We start from the raw sequence: 15,442 nt of genomic DNA on the forward strand, positions 1-15,442 counted from the left end.
ATGAAAATCAAAGACCTACAGTTTCTCAGACCAAACACCACATGTTCTCACTCATAAGTGAGAACTCACTCATAAGGGAGTTGAACAATGAGAACAAATGGACACAAGGAGGGGAACAACACACACCCCTGGTGCCTGTCGGTGAGTGAGGGGGCGAGAGGAGATAGAGCATTAGGAGAAATACCTAATGCATGCGGGACTTAAACCTAGAAGACGGGTTGATAGGGGCGGCAAACCACCATCGCACGTGTATATCTGTGTGACATACCTGCACATTCTGCACGTGTATCCTGGAACTTAAAGTAAAAAAAGAAGGAAAGAGAAAGAGAGAGAAGAAAGAAGAAAAGAAAGAAAGAAAGAAAGAAAGAAAGAAAGAAAGAAAGAAAGAAAGAAAGAGAGAAAGAGAGAAAGAGAGAAAGAGAGAAAGAGAGAAAGAGAGAAAGAGAGAAAGAGAGAAAGAGAGAGAGAGGGAGGGAGGGAAGGAGGGGAGGGAGAGAGGGAGGAGAGAGGTAAGGAGGATGGGAGGGAAGGAAGGAAGGAAAATCTAAACCACAAAAAAACCCAAAATTATAATTATTTGTAGAAAGAGTAATTATTCTTTATATACATGTATTCTTTCTTTATATATGCCTATAATGAAATAATGATAATTTTGTGTGTATATATGTATAAAGTGTGAGAAAATGTGCTTAAATAGAGGAAAATGTAAGCATATTAGGAATTGAAGACTATCTTTAAATTTAAAAAATTAAGGTATGTATATATGACTTACATTTTCAACAGGTTTACATACCACAAAAAGTCTTCATGTCCATGTACTAAAATTCAACTTTATTTATTTGTAAGTTACAGTTACAAATTATTATATCCTTGGTACCTACGCTCGAAATTATAATTAAATTTTTCATTACAAGAAAACTGTTTTTCATTTTCATATATATATATATGTTTTCAAATGGTGAATAGCATCCTGCAAAAGTATTTGAATTTCTATCCAATATATTTCAGTGAGATATAAAATTTAAAAATAGTCCAGAGAAAAAAAAAGTAAAGTATTTATTTATTTATTTATTTATTTATTTTATTTTATTTTTTTTTTTTTTTTTTTTTGAGACGGAGTCTCGCTCTGCCGCCCAGGCTGGAGTGCAGTGGCCGGATCTCAGCTCACTGCAAGCTCCGCCTCCCGGGTTTACGCCATTCTCCTGCCTCAGCCTCCAGAGTAGCTGGGACTACAGGCGCCCGCCACCTCACCCGGCTAGTTTTTTGTATTTTTTAGTAGAGACGGGGTTTCACCGTGTTAGCCAGGATGGTCTCGATCTCCTGACCTCGTGATCCGCCCGTCTCGGCCTCCCAAAGTGCTGGGATTACAGGCTTGAGCCACCGCGCCCGGGCCAAAAGTAAAGTATTTAAAAGGTTTTATTTTTGTTTCATTTTTTAACTTTTATTTTAAGTTCAAGGGTACAGGTGCAGATTTGTTATACAGGTAAACTTGTGTCATGGGGTTTGTTGTACAGATTATTTCATTCCCCAGGTACTCAGCAGAGTACCTGTTAGTTATTTTTACTGATCCTCTCCCTCCTCAAGCCATCCACTCTCCGATAGGCCACAGTGTGTGTTGTTTCCTTCCTTGTGTTCGTAAGTTCTCATCATTTAGCTCTCACTTATAAATAAGAACATGTGGTATTTGGTTTTCTGTTCTTGCATTAGTTTGCTAAGGATAATGGCTTCCAGCTCCATCCATGTTCCTGCAAATAACATGATCTCATTTTTTTTTTCTGACTGCATCATATTCCATGGTGTCCATGTACTATATTTTATTTATCCAGTCTACTACTGATGGGCATTTAGGTTGATTCTACATCTTTGCAATTGTGAACAGTGCTGCAATGAACCTATGTGTGCCAGTTTTTTAATGATAGAATGATTTATATTCCTTTGGGTGTATACCCAGTAATGGGATTGCTGGGTTGAATGGTAGTTCTGTTTTTAGATCTTTGAGGAATTGTCACACTGCTTTCCACAATGGTTGAACTAATTTACATTCCCACTAACAGTGTTAAAGAGTTCCTTTTTCTCCACAACCTTGTCAGCACTTGCTTTTTTTTTTCGCTTTATAATAACAGCCATTTGACTGGTACGAGATGGTATCTCATTGTGGTTTTGATTTGCATTTCTCTAATGATTAATGATGTTGAGATTTTTTTTTTCATATGCTTGTTGACCACATGTATCTCTTCTTTTGAAGTGTTCCTGTCCTTTGCCCACTTTTTAATGGGATTGTGGGTTTGTTTTTTTTTTTTTTTTTTTTTTTTTTGAGACAGAGTCTTGCTCTGTCACCCAGGCTGGAGTGCAGTGGCCGGATCTCAGCTCACTGCAAGCTCCGCCTCCCGGGTTTACGCCGTTCTCCTGCCTCAGCCTCCCGAGTAGCTGGGACTACAGGCTCCCGCCACCTCGCCCGGCTAGTTTTTTTGTATTTTTTAGTAGAGACGGGGTTTCACCGTGTTAGCCGGGATCGTCTCTCGATCTCCTGGCCTCCTGATCCGCCCGTCTCGGCCTCCCAAAGTGCTGGGATTACAGGCTTGAGCCACCGCGCCCGGCCGGGTTTTTTTTTTTTTTTTTTTTTTTTTTTTTTTGGTGAATTTGTTTAAGTTCCTTATAGTTGCTTGATATTAAATATCAGGTGCATAGTTTGTGAAATTTTTTCTCATTCTGTAGATTCTGTTTACTCTGTTGATAGTTTATTTTGCTGTGCAGAAGCTCTTTAATTTAATTAGATCCCAATTTTGCAGTTTTCGATTTTGTTGCAATTCTTTTTGGCGTCTTCATCATGAAATATTTGCCTGTGCCTATGTCCTAAATGTTAGTGTCTAGGTTGTCTTCCAGGGTTTTTATAGTTTTGGGTTTTAGGTTTTACATTTAAGTCTTGAGTTGATTTGTGTATATGATATAAGGAAGATGTCCAGTTTCAATCTGAATATATCTCACCAGTTATCCCAGAATCATTTATTGAATATGGGGGAGTCTTTTCCCCATTGCTTGTTTTTGTCAACTTTATTGAAGATCACTATATGAGCAGTTAGTCAACTAAAACTTTGGTTAGGAAAGATGAAGTTTTACAGAATATATAATATTAGGAAACTATATATTCTTGTAAATACTTAAGAAATCATAAAAGCTATAAATGTGAAACATGTATTTTAACATATTCATTTCTCTTTTTACTCACCAGTGTAGAGTCGTATTACTAATATTCTTAGAGTTGTAGCATGCCTTCCAACACATCATCTCTTTTTATCTAACCCACAGTTACTTATATTATTCCAATCCCTCAGATAATTACTGATTTTAAAGTTAAAATGGAAAGAAATGAGTGTGATAATGAAATAGCAATATAATCACTTCTCATTCACCTTCTAAAAAGTATCACCTTCTAAAAAGCTTTTTGGTTGTGTCATACACTTGCTTCGGGTAACTTACAGTTACGACTTTAAGGTTCATATAGTTTTATAGTGATCACTTCTAAATGATTTTCTGATGTCTATTTCTGGTTGAAAATTCACAGTCTGCAATTACACATTCAATTAAAATATAATATCTCTTCACAAATTGCACTGAGAAAATATTTCTTGGGATTTAACTAGTAAAGGGTATGACTGCACTATTTTCTACATATAATCATAAGTTCAGGGAAACATGAGTCATTTTTCATCATGTAACATGCCTCAAGTCAAATAAAATATGTCTTATTTTAACATTTGTAAACGTATTCAGCATATTTGTAATTTGTTTATCTGCATCTCTATGACATTTCCAAAACTGTTATAACAACTTTAATCATCTTAAACCAATAATTAGATGATAAAATGTTATTTTATTTAATTCATCCAAAATGTTAACGTATTTATTCAATTCATTATTTAATTCATTTATTTAATTCTAAATCACTTAATTTAGAATGAAACATTGGAAAATTACTATTGTCATTGCACCACCTCTTGGAGTTGCAAAGAGGAATTTAATGATAGGTGGAAACAAAGAAACAGGTCATAATAGTCTGATAAATACAATAATAATCTTACATTGTTTTTAAACATTGAATAGGAAGATTCTTGTTATAATGATTCAATTCCAACTGATACAGTAAAATACCCATATTGTGAGATGTATAGAAGGGAAGGGTGATCTCATGCTGAATCTCTTTAATTCTTTAATAACTAAAGGTTAAAAGTATTGAGAAATAAAAATATGAACCAAAAATTGTGCCTGATGCAACTAGATAAATATTTTCAAATGCTTGTTTATTATTAATTCTACTATATAGCAAAAATGGATTTCGGATTATTTTAATGATGTGTGAAAAAATTAAGAAACAAGAATAAAGATAAACATTTATTGAATTCAAGAGTGGGTAGCATTTTTAATTAAGACACACACACAAACATGCACACACACAAAGTCTTCAGGAGTGAAAGAAATGCACAGGATCAACTAGATTAAAAATTTTAACTGTCATATAGATTATAATTTTAAACTATCAATTTTACAATTACAAAAGTAAAATGTTATCTAATATTGGTACAGTTGAAATCAAACAGAATTCTAAAGTAGTTCTAGTGGGAAATTTAAACAATATTTAGATACATTTTCAGCAATTTTGTTAGATGCCATTAGGAGGCAGTTCTCTATGAGTATCTCATGCTCTTGTCTTCTGAGCAGCACCAGCTAACTTTGTTCCGGACTATCTTTTATAAATGTTTGAATCATAAACAGTCTTGGAAGTTAGAGCTATAGTAGTGTCTTCCTTTGAGGAAAGGGCAGGTTCCATTGCTTCTGCTATAATGAAGATAAAGGCAAAGATCCTGTAGATTTACTGCCCATCATAAAATGCTGGGGTTTCCTAAGGCCAGGTTTCCTCTCCCTTGCACACTCCACTGTGTGCAGGAACTATTGGGCCCTCTTCATGTCACCTGGGAATTGGTTCTCAGTACACCAGTACAAATGCTGAAACTCTGTCTACTGCTATTACTGTGGATAATAAACTAACCTTAACTATCCTTTATCTCTAACACAGAAGTGTTGTGCCTTTTGCCAGCATCTAGTAAATGTGGCTGGCTAACTTGTTAGCTTGCAAGTATAGTAAAATCTCAAATCTTTAATAGTTCCCAACAGATACTGTGGTTAAGTCTTTTCTTTGCATTAAAAAAGAGAGTGAAGTTTGTTTTCTTGTTTATGCTAAAACAAATCTATCTGGCAAATAGTCTTCAATTTTTATTTTTATTTTATAAGCAGAAACAATCACTTACACTATGGAATAAAATAAAGATTATCTACAATGAATATATTGCAGAAAGATACAATAAAATATCTTCAAGTATTTTACTGAATAATGTGCACTGAAATAGAAATAAATCATGTAATGTTTTATCTATTGTTTTTTCCCAAAGTAGTGTGTCTATTTATGTGTATGTGTGTGTTTGTGTGTGTGTATAGTACCAATTTAAATATGTCAAATATATTTAAAACCAGTGAGTATCTTTAATCAATATTGATTTTATTGCCAGAAGCTGTCTTATAATAGCTGAAAATTATTCCTTCTGTTTAACCATATGAAAAATAAAAGACATTTCGGGGTTCTATATCTCACTGATGTGTACTTGCTTTGTCTCCTGAGATATTTCCTTATGAGTGTGGTATTTTTTGCAATATTCAGAAAACATAAGAATCTAACTAAATATATTGCTGTGGAGACATCTCTGCTTACATGATTTTCTCTCATCTTTAAGTGACTGAATCAGCTTGCCTTGCTGCCCAAAGGAGGCTTTGTATTTAAATTTGCATATCTATTATTCATCAGTAAAGTCTCAATGTGGACAGCTCTGGTCACTTTTCTCTAGAATATGGTTTATTATATCATTAAATAATCTTGAACTTTCTGTTTTTAACATATATTTATCATATTATATTTTAAAAAACATTTCTGTAGTATTGTTTGGTTATCTTTTCAAGTGTCTTTGTTTAGTGTGTGCGTATGTGTGTGTGTGCATGTGTGTGCGTGTGTGTGTGGTGTCACTTTCTATGGCTTGGACTTCCCCTCCAATCAATACATTATCTTTTTCACATTTTTATCTGTTTCATTATTAACAGTGTATATATGATGAATATAATATATAAACTTATACAAATATAATTTCAGTATACACACAAACATACATATGTATGTGTGTATATACAATTACGTATATTTAAAAACAGGGAATGTTTTGTATGTATCTGTGTATAAATGTGTACATACATATAAATATAGACATGCATGTATATTCTGTGTCCTTAATGTGTTTTCTTTACTGCTTACAGTAGTTCCCATTCCTGGTGAGGTCCTTGCCTTCTGGGAATAAGTACTTACTGCTTTCTTACTTCTTACATCCTCGTCCCTGGTTTTAGTATGTAAATAATCTAGACAATAATGGATTGTCATACCAATTCTGCTTGTCTTGGCTGTGTTTTTTCATATTCATACAAGATTTGGAGTAAGCCAAATTTAATTTTTCATTTGGTATGTTCACTTCAGAGGTATTGAATTCAATTTTGATGTTCATTTTCTTCTGCTGGATTTTTCAGGGGAAGACTAAGCTTCCACCATACATCTACTAAATTGTGCAGGAAGGATTACTGATTGAGCAAATTTAGGGACTAGTACATGAGGAAGACAAGGATCTGAAAAATTACTTGGAGATATCCTTTCCAAGTCATATCCACCATAATGGATTTGAATATTCCCAAGGTATCTGAACGCTTGTTCAAATATTTTCTTTTTTTTTCATAGGGGTGGTGTACGTGATTAAGTCCCTGAAAGTAGGAGGAAGTCATGAGAAAGTAGAATGAAGGAAAATAGGGGAACTACTAAGGGAGAAAACTGAGTTATGATTGCAACGTAATGGTTAAAAACCAATAATAATTAATATATATCAGATTTAAGCTCGCTTTAGTTTAGTAGATATAACTTTTACTTTTTATGGATAAGAATAATGAGTTTATTAAGCCAAAAATTTATAGAGTTTGATTCAAATATGTTATATTCAGGAGCTCAATCTTCTACTTGTATGTGAGAATATGACATGTCACACTGGAGCCCCTTGCTTAGGAATAAGTGGTCAGGCGTAGACCACCAAAGCGACTGTGGTAAAAGTTATCAAAGTCTGATATATCATGAACAACTTTCCAATAAGTGTGGTTGTGTTTCTGAAGTCCTTCTTGTTCTTTATGCTTTACATATATCCTAAAAATAAGACTTTATTAATATAATGAATTTGAGTAGGGTTCTATTTTATGTAATTTGAGAATCTATCAAAAATGTGTTAAAGTAGCCTAAATGTAACATCTCAAAATGGTTCTTATCTTTCACAAAGTACATATTCTTTATGATAAAGTCTACTGCTTCTCATTTTCTAAGAGTAGTTATTTTTTTTTCTTTACTCTGGCAGTCACACCTATGTCTAATTTAAAACACCAGTTAAGTGAACTAAATCTTCACTTGTGTGCAACTATTTTAAATAATTCCATGAATACTTGATGCTTTTACTTTATTTCACTTTTCATTTTTCATTCTTCTTAGTTTTTAAGTTTGGGGGCATTTGTCTTTTTGTCTTTACATATTTTTATATTCTGTCATCTCTGTATATTTATAAACATGTTCTCTCCTGAAGAATCTCCCTTTATTTATAGGTATAAGCCTTAAAATCTGGGAAAATGAACATTTTCATCATAGTGCAAGAACATATACTATGATGAGAATTTCATGTCATTTTTCTCTCTCTAATCGTTTTATATCAAATGTGTACTAAAACTCAAATTTCACTCACTGTGTTTTGTTGTGTATTGTGAATTAGTGTGATATAAAAGTGTATTGTGAGTAGAATGTAAAAGGTCTGTTCAATCAATCATGCAATAAATCTATCTGTAACACAGATAACCACATCTAACTTATATCTGTTTCTAAATACCATCATAAACTCCATTCCTGCATAAAGAGATAAGTTCCCCAAGACATTTCTCATTCTCTGGAACTAAATTAATCAAGAAGAGAGCAGTTATAGAAAACTTACCCCTCTTGTTGTATAATGATTCCAAATAAGTGTTCTAGAGATAATATATCTATAGCTCTTTTACGAGAATTTCAGTACACTACGTGCCTCATATTTATTATACATTCAGTGTGTGTCTCTTAGCACTGATGAAATTTTGTTGCTCATTACAAAAACACTGAAAATAATCTTTCAAAGATTCATATAGATATAAAAATCAGAGTTTAAATTTAAAATTAGAAATTTTAAAAAATCTAGACTTTTTTTTTGGTTCATCCTTTGTTTACATCTAGCTGAGGGATCTAGGTATCAAGTTCCTATCATCTTACCATCACCCTCAGATAGTCTGCATAAAATACTTAAATATTATCTGGAAAAAAAGGTGACATAATTGGCACCCATCTGGCATCTAAACCAAGGCAGCAGGGATTTAAATATCTTATTCCCTATAGGTGGTTCCTCAAGTTCAGGCCTGAGGCATTGTTTTAGAGTAGAGCCGAGAATGCTATAGTTATTATACATAAAAAAGGAAGAGTTGTCAACTTAGCTTGTCATCTTGACATTTTTCTTGAATGTTGAATTCACTTGCAATTCACTAGATTGGATTGCTCCAGAAGATTATTTTGTATGTGCTCATAATAAGGCTTGGAAATTCTATTTTTTTAAACATGTTCCAAATTTAACTATATTAAATGACTACTCATTCTCCAGATTAAGTTTATGCTCAATCTTTTGTGTAGCTCCAAAAAATATAGAATGCAAGAGAGATCTGAATTTACTGTAAGTAACAAGATATAGGAGAGTTATAAAATAATGTGATCTGTTTGGAATTCCTAGCATTGGAGGTGTTCTAAGGCTGGAAGACAACTACAAGACAATTTTGCAGGGTTGAGACAGAGAAGCCTCTTAAGGACCCTGACTATTGAGGAATTTTATAGTCCAAGTTTTTTGATTCTGGTAAAAACTTGTTGAAATCTAATGCTCTACGAACTTTGCATCTCCAAAGTACCATATATATTGTTTGGCAAATTGGAGTTTGCCAAGAACCCCAATTGAAAATGATGTCGTAATTAAGCACAATTAGGAGTTACAAAATATTCACAAAATTGAAAACCAGCTGCTCCAACTGCATTCTGATCCTCATAAACTTTGAGGATCATAACCTTTTGAGCAACAAGCTCAGAATCACTGAAAAACTCATGTTAGATTCTACTTTAGACTTTGGTATTAGTTAGCACTGTTGTACTAGATGGTAAGTTTACAGGTGTATGTTTATAACTGTTACTTAAAATTCTGCATATAAGCCAATTTTCTAATTTGCTGTTTTAAAATGAAATATTTATAGGGTATATAAAACAATTATAAGTCATTATTTCAACATTCACTGGAACAAATATGTCAATATTAAGTGACAATTAAGAAAATCACACATTTTATTATTTTTTTAAATGAGTGTGGCACATTATTCAAACAGGATTTCAGTAACTAATGACAGAAAGACTTATTCGCTTTGTAAACCTAGAGTATTTACCATTTCTATCAAAATGTGAAGCAGAAAGAATTTATAGCATAGAGGCTAGATCCAAACAGACACCATGCTCAGTTTGTAGGTGAAAAACAATCCTAACAGAATGAGTACTAAAAGTGAAATTAAGAATTTTTTTTATTTTATTTTATTATTATTATACTTTGAGTTCTAGGGTACATGTGCATAATGTGCAGGTTTGTTACATATGTATACTTGTGCCATGTTGCTGTGCTGCACCCATCAACTCGTCAGCACCCATCAACTCGTCATTTACATCAGGTATAACTCCCAATGCAATCCCTCCCCTCGGCCCCCTCCCCATGATAGGCCCCGGTGTGTCCATCAGTGACAGACTGGATTAAGAAAATGTGGCACATATACACCATGGAATACTATGCAGCCATAAAAAAGGATGAGTTTGTGTCCTTTGTAGGGACATGGATGCAGCTGGAAACCATCATTCTTAGCAAACTATCACAAGAACAGAAAACCAAACACCGCATGTTCTCACTCATAGGTGGAAACTGAACAATGAGATCACTTGGACTCGGGAAGGGGAAATTAAGAATTTTTAAGCACTAATTGAAAACTTCATCACTGTTTCATATAGATGCTTCAGAAAATAAAATCACTTTATTCTGATCTTTGAAATTGTAAAAGGCACACTATATACTCAGGTCATTGAATACATTTTATTATTTTTATGAAATGTGACCCATGGACAAAAGTCTCCAACATCTTAAGTGATTAACATTAAGTCTGTTTATCCTGAGTATTTTCACTGTCTCAGCAACTCTGACTTTGCACTTTGATGCAGTAACTTCCTATTTTATTTCTCTTTATATGGCATTTACAGATGAAAATGAACTATTAATCACTCTAAGCACTTGCTTACATAGTCTTTACAACAAACTCACTTTGAATTTATATAACATAGCTTTTTAAATGCAAATAAAGCTTTCCAGTTTCCTAAAATGTCTTTTCCCTCAATGGAAGGGATTAAAAGTTGGTATTCTCAGAGCTGCACACTCCTGACAAGCTGATTACCAGTCTGTCCTTGCAGCCGTCACAGCCTGTAACAAGTAAGAGATTGTAAATTCTAACCACTCATTTTCCCATTTCACTATCCATCGGACCTAGTGAAAAATGGAACTCTTCAATTCTACCATTTTATGTCCCTTCAAATAATAGTCAAGTTCATTTCCCCCCACAGAATGTAATTGAGATATAGGCAACGACTCCAAGAAACACTGAATATTTTGTACAAGAGTCAAATCAGTTTCTTATTCTATACTCCCACCAAATAAAAGGCTTTATGATTTTGTTACTTGCATGGGAAATGTTCACAGAGCACTGCCAAGTGCAAGTGTACTCTCTTGTGTCCCAGAGGTTCTCTGTCATGATCTTTCCATTTACTGCGGTGTTACCATGACATTTTGCTTTATTATACTTTGTTCAAGTACACATAAACTGAAAGGCAAAATAAATCAAAAACATATGCTTTTCTTCTCAAAGATGGTTATCGTAATATGTACACAAAGGTAAAATACATGTAAAATCAGAGCTTCCAAAAACAAGAAAGAAATAAAATCAGTGCCTTCATTATTAGTATTTTAATTATTGAAGATGTTTGATTTGTTCTCCATCTAAATAGAATATACTCCTTTCCCCAAACACTTGAGGGCCTTAATAGAATTTTGGAGTTGAGCATGGCATTTCAATTAAAATATATCTGAAAGACAGATATTTATAAAAAGTACAGATACCAAGAGATGATTTTGCCAAACACTTTCCTTCATTTTTAATTTTAGTATTGCCTTCAAAGTTTTACATTGGCATAAAGAATATGATTCCTACTCCTTGAAGAAAAACAATTAAGAAGAAAGAGTTCTTCAGACGTGGAAAATTTGCTAGTCATGTATCATTTAGGAGCCTGAAATAGCATATGTGCAGAAAGCTGCCCACAAGTCAGATTTTACTAAGGAAAACACTGAAGAGATACTTTACTATATCCTCTTGGGTCTATAAAGAGACTCCTACAATTAACACTTCACAAAACTAATTTATTGAGAAAACTGAATCTCTCCAGGAAACATTTGGCCATCAACAGATTACACTGACTCTGATATGTTTTAGGAAAGATGAATATAGTCCAGGAATAGCAACATGAGCATTGGCTAAATCTACTGGGAGCAGGTGTTGAGATTTTTCACAATAGTAGGTGTTGTAATTCACAGTTAAGTATCTGAAGATTAAAAGGATACATAAATTCTTAGAATCTCTGACACACACAAAAAGTAACTTAATTAGATTACATTAATTTGTATCGTAGTTGCATAAATTCTTAAAAACTAAAATGGAGAGAAATTAAATATTTTTAAAAGATAAATTATCTAATACATATCCTATTTAATTCTTAAAAGCATGATTCATTTTTTTAAAATTTAGGACCTAGAATCTCATAAAATAACTTTAGATAAACTTAAGGGGTATTTGACCAAATTACATCTGGTTAAGAATCTCTTCTACCAATGTTGCTTAAAGTAACTCATATATTCAGGTACTTTAAACTCTGGTAAAAGAAAGCCAGATCATTTTAAAGGTTAGTACTTCTTTTTGTTAATTTGAAATCTGTGTCACTGACTTAAAGCTATTTAGTTTCTCTGGACTTATATATCCACTCAGGTTTCTGCTAAAAAATGTGTAGCTTTAAATAATTGATATAATCTTATAAGGTGATCCCCAAATCTTCTTTTCTCACTCTAAATATCAATGGACCTTCCCACAGCACACTGATTTGTTGTTCCATAATTCTATTCAGCTTTCCTTATATTTCTCTAGATGGTAAATTTTACTCGTAAAGTGTTGGGCTAAAAATGAGCAAAGCAAAATGCAGTGGCAGTGTTACTACTGTTCTTTTCTAAAACTCATAGTTGCTTCTCAAAGTAGTGTTTTGCAAGATTATGTTCCACAAGTGACATTGGATCTGTATGTGGAAAAACAGTTTTATGGTTACATATATATGGAAAATACTGTGTTAACAGATTTCAATAAAACATGGAAAATACTGTTTTAACAGGTTTCAATAAAACAGAACTTACAGAAAACTGTTAACTATCTATGAGGTATCTAAAGCAGTCAAATTGACAGACAAAGAAAGTAGAATGGTGAGCATCAGGGGCTCGGAGAAGGGAGAAAAGGAGTTGTTTGATGGGTAGAGTTTTAGATTTGCAAGATGCAAATGTTCTAGGGCTATTTTGTAATATTTTAATACTTGATACTACAAAATATTTAATGAGATTCTTAAGATAAATTTTATGTTATAAGTTTTTACCACAAAAAGAAACTTGATATTCAGTTTCACAATGTGATTTGCAATCCCCATATATGTTTGGAAGCATTGCTCAAACCAATTTGATTATTCAACCTTTTTGTTTTGTTTTGCTTTGTTTTGAGGTACACATTATAAAATCACAGAGTAATGTTACATGCAGCATATTTTGATTAAATACTTCCAGAGCTTCATTGCTAAAAATGATGAATGTAAGAGTTCAAATTTACGCTGTAAGAGCCAAATTTCTTTTCTGCTAACCTTTCATTCACTCATGGAGAGAATTTAACCTATTTCTTACTTCAGAATCCATTTTAGCTTGTACTGTCTGGAAGGTATAAGAATGTGCCTATTAAATATCCAGTCAAATATTTAATGATATCAGAGCACCTGCTTGCTTGGTCCAGTAGCCTGAGTTGCCCCACCCCTCCTGTGCAGAGATCCTGGATCAGGGGAGCCCTCCTCGCTTTATGCCCAGGCAGATCTCCACGTGTTCAGAGCACCTGCTCATTTGGTTCTGCATTCTGAGCTGCCCCACACTTCCTAGACATAGATTATGGTGCAATGAGGCCCACTTCACTTCATGCTCAAGCAGATCTCCAGGTATTTGGAGCACCAGCTCATCTGGATCACCAGCCTAAGCCACCTCACCCTTCCTGTGCAGAGATCCTGATGCAGGGTGGTGGCAGGGAGGGCCTCTCTGCTACATGCCCATGCTGATCTCCAGGCATTCAGAGCACCCGCTCACCTGGTTCAGTAGTCTGAGTCACCCTATTCTTCCCGTGCAGAGATATTGGAACAGGGGGCCCCTTTTTGCTCCATGCCCAGGGAGATTTCTAGGCATCTGGAGCACCCATTCTCCTGGATTAGGAGTTTACACTGACCTCACCCCTCTGCAGATAACTTGGAGCTGAGGTGGTTTCCCAGCTCCATGTCTAGGCACACATCTGGGCTCTTGGTGGCTAGCCACTAAATTCTTCCTTCATGCTGGTGCCCATGCTGATCATCAGGGTCATGTAGGCAGACCTGCCCAATTTAACCCTGCCCTTCATGGCCCCTCAACCCATGGGCTGAGCAGGGAGCTCAGAGCACTATACATTCCACAAATGAGCCCATTGCCTGTGGTATCAGAGAGCTTCTGCCAGTAAACAAGGATCAAGGGTATACCCAGCCAAACTGGCCACAACGTGTCTTACAAAAATTAGAAGTACCAGCATCTCCAGATGAGATGGAACCAACGAGCTCAAGAAATCCGGCCCCATGAAAAATCCAAATGCAGGGACACCACCATAGGAATACGTGAGCTCTCCAGCAAGAGTCCTCAACCAAAATGGAAACTCCAAAATCACAGACAAAGAACTCAAAGCATAGATTGCAAGAAAGCCCAATGAGATCCAAGACAAGGTTGAAAATCAATGCAAAGAAGATTCTAAAGCAACCCAGGAAATGAAGGATGAGATAAACATGTTAAAAAATCAATCAGAGCTTCTAGAATTAAAAATGTCACTTAAGGAATTTCAAAATACAGGGAAAAAAGAATTTTAGAGTTTAAACATAAGTCTTTTGAACAAACCCAGTCACACAAAAAGAAAAAAGAAATAAATGAACGAGGTCTTCAAGAAGTATGAAAGCATGTAAAGTGACCAAAGGAAAACAAATCATTCTATCAAAAAGACAAATACACTTGGATGTTCATCACAGTGCTATTCACAATAGCAAAGACAGGGAATCAACCTAGGCACCCATTAATAGCGAACTGGATAAGGAAAATGTGGTACATATTCACCATGGACTACTATGCACCCATAAAAAAGAATGAAATCATGTCCTTTGCAGCAACATAGTGGCACTGGAGGCCATTATTCTAACCAAATTAATGCAGTAACAGAAAACCACCTACCATATGTTTTCACCTATAAGTGGAAGCTAAACACTGCTTACTCATGGACATAAGATGGGAGCAATAGACACAGGAACTAATAGTGGTGGGAGGGAGGAAGGGGGACAAAGGTTGAAAACCTAACTATTGGATACTCTGTTCACTATTTGGGTAATAAGAACCTTTGTATCCCAAACCTCAGCATCACACAATATACCCAGGTAACAAACCTGTACATATACTCTCTCAATCTAAAAGTTGGGAAAAAGCAAAAAAAAATAAATATTAGCTGGGCCTGGCGGGGCGTAGTGGCTCACGCCTGTAATCCCAGCACTTTGGGAAGCTGAGGCAGGCAGATCACGAGGTCAGGACATGGAGACCATCCTGGCTAACACGGTGAAGGCCCGTCTCTACTAAAAGTACACAAGAAGTTAGCCGGGTGTGGTGGTGGACGTCTGTATTCCCGGCTACTCGGGAGGCTGAGGCAGGAGAATGGCTTGAACCCGGGAGGTGGAGCTTGCAGTGAGCTGCACTCCAACCTGGGAGACAGAACGAGACTCAGTCTCAGAAAAAAAATAAAAAATAAAAAAATAAATCAGCTCGGCCTGGTGGCATGAGCCTGT

This window comes from Macaca fascicularis, chromosome 17, assembly GCF_037993035.2.
Source record: "Macaca fascicularis isolate 582-1 chromosome 17, T2T-MFA8v1.1".
NCBI classification, from domain to species: Eukaryota; Metazoa; Chordata; class Mammalia; order Primates; family Cercopithecidae; genus Macaca; species Macaca fascicularis.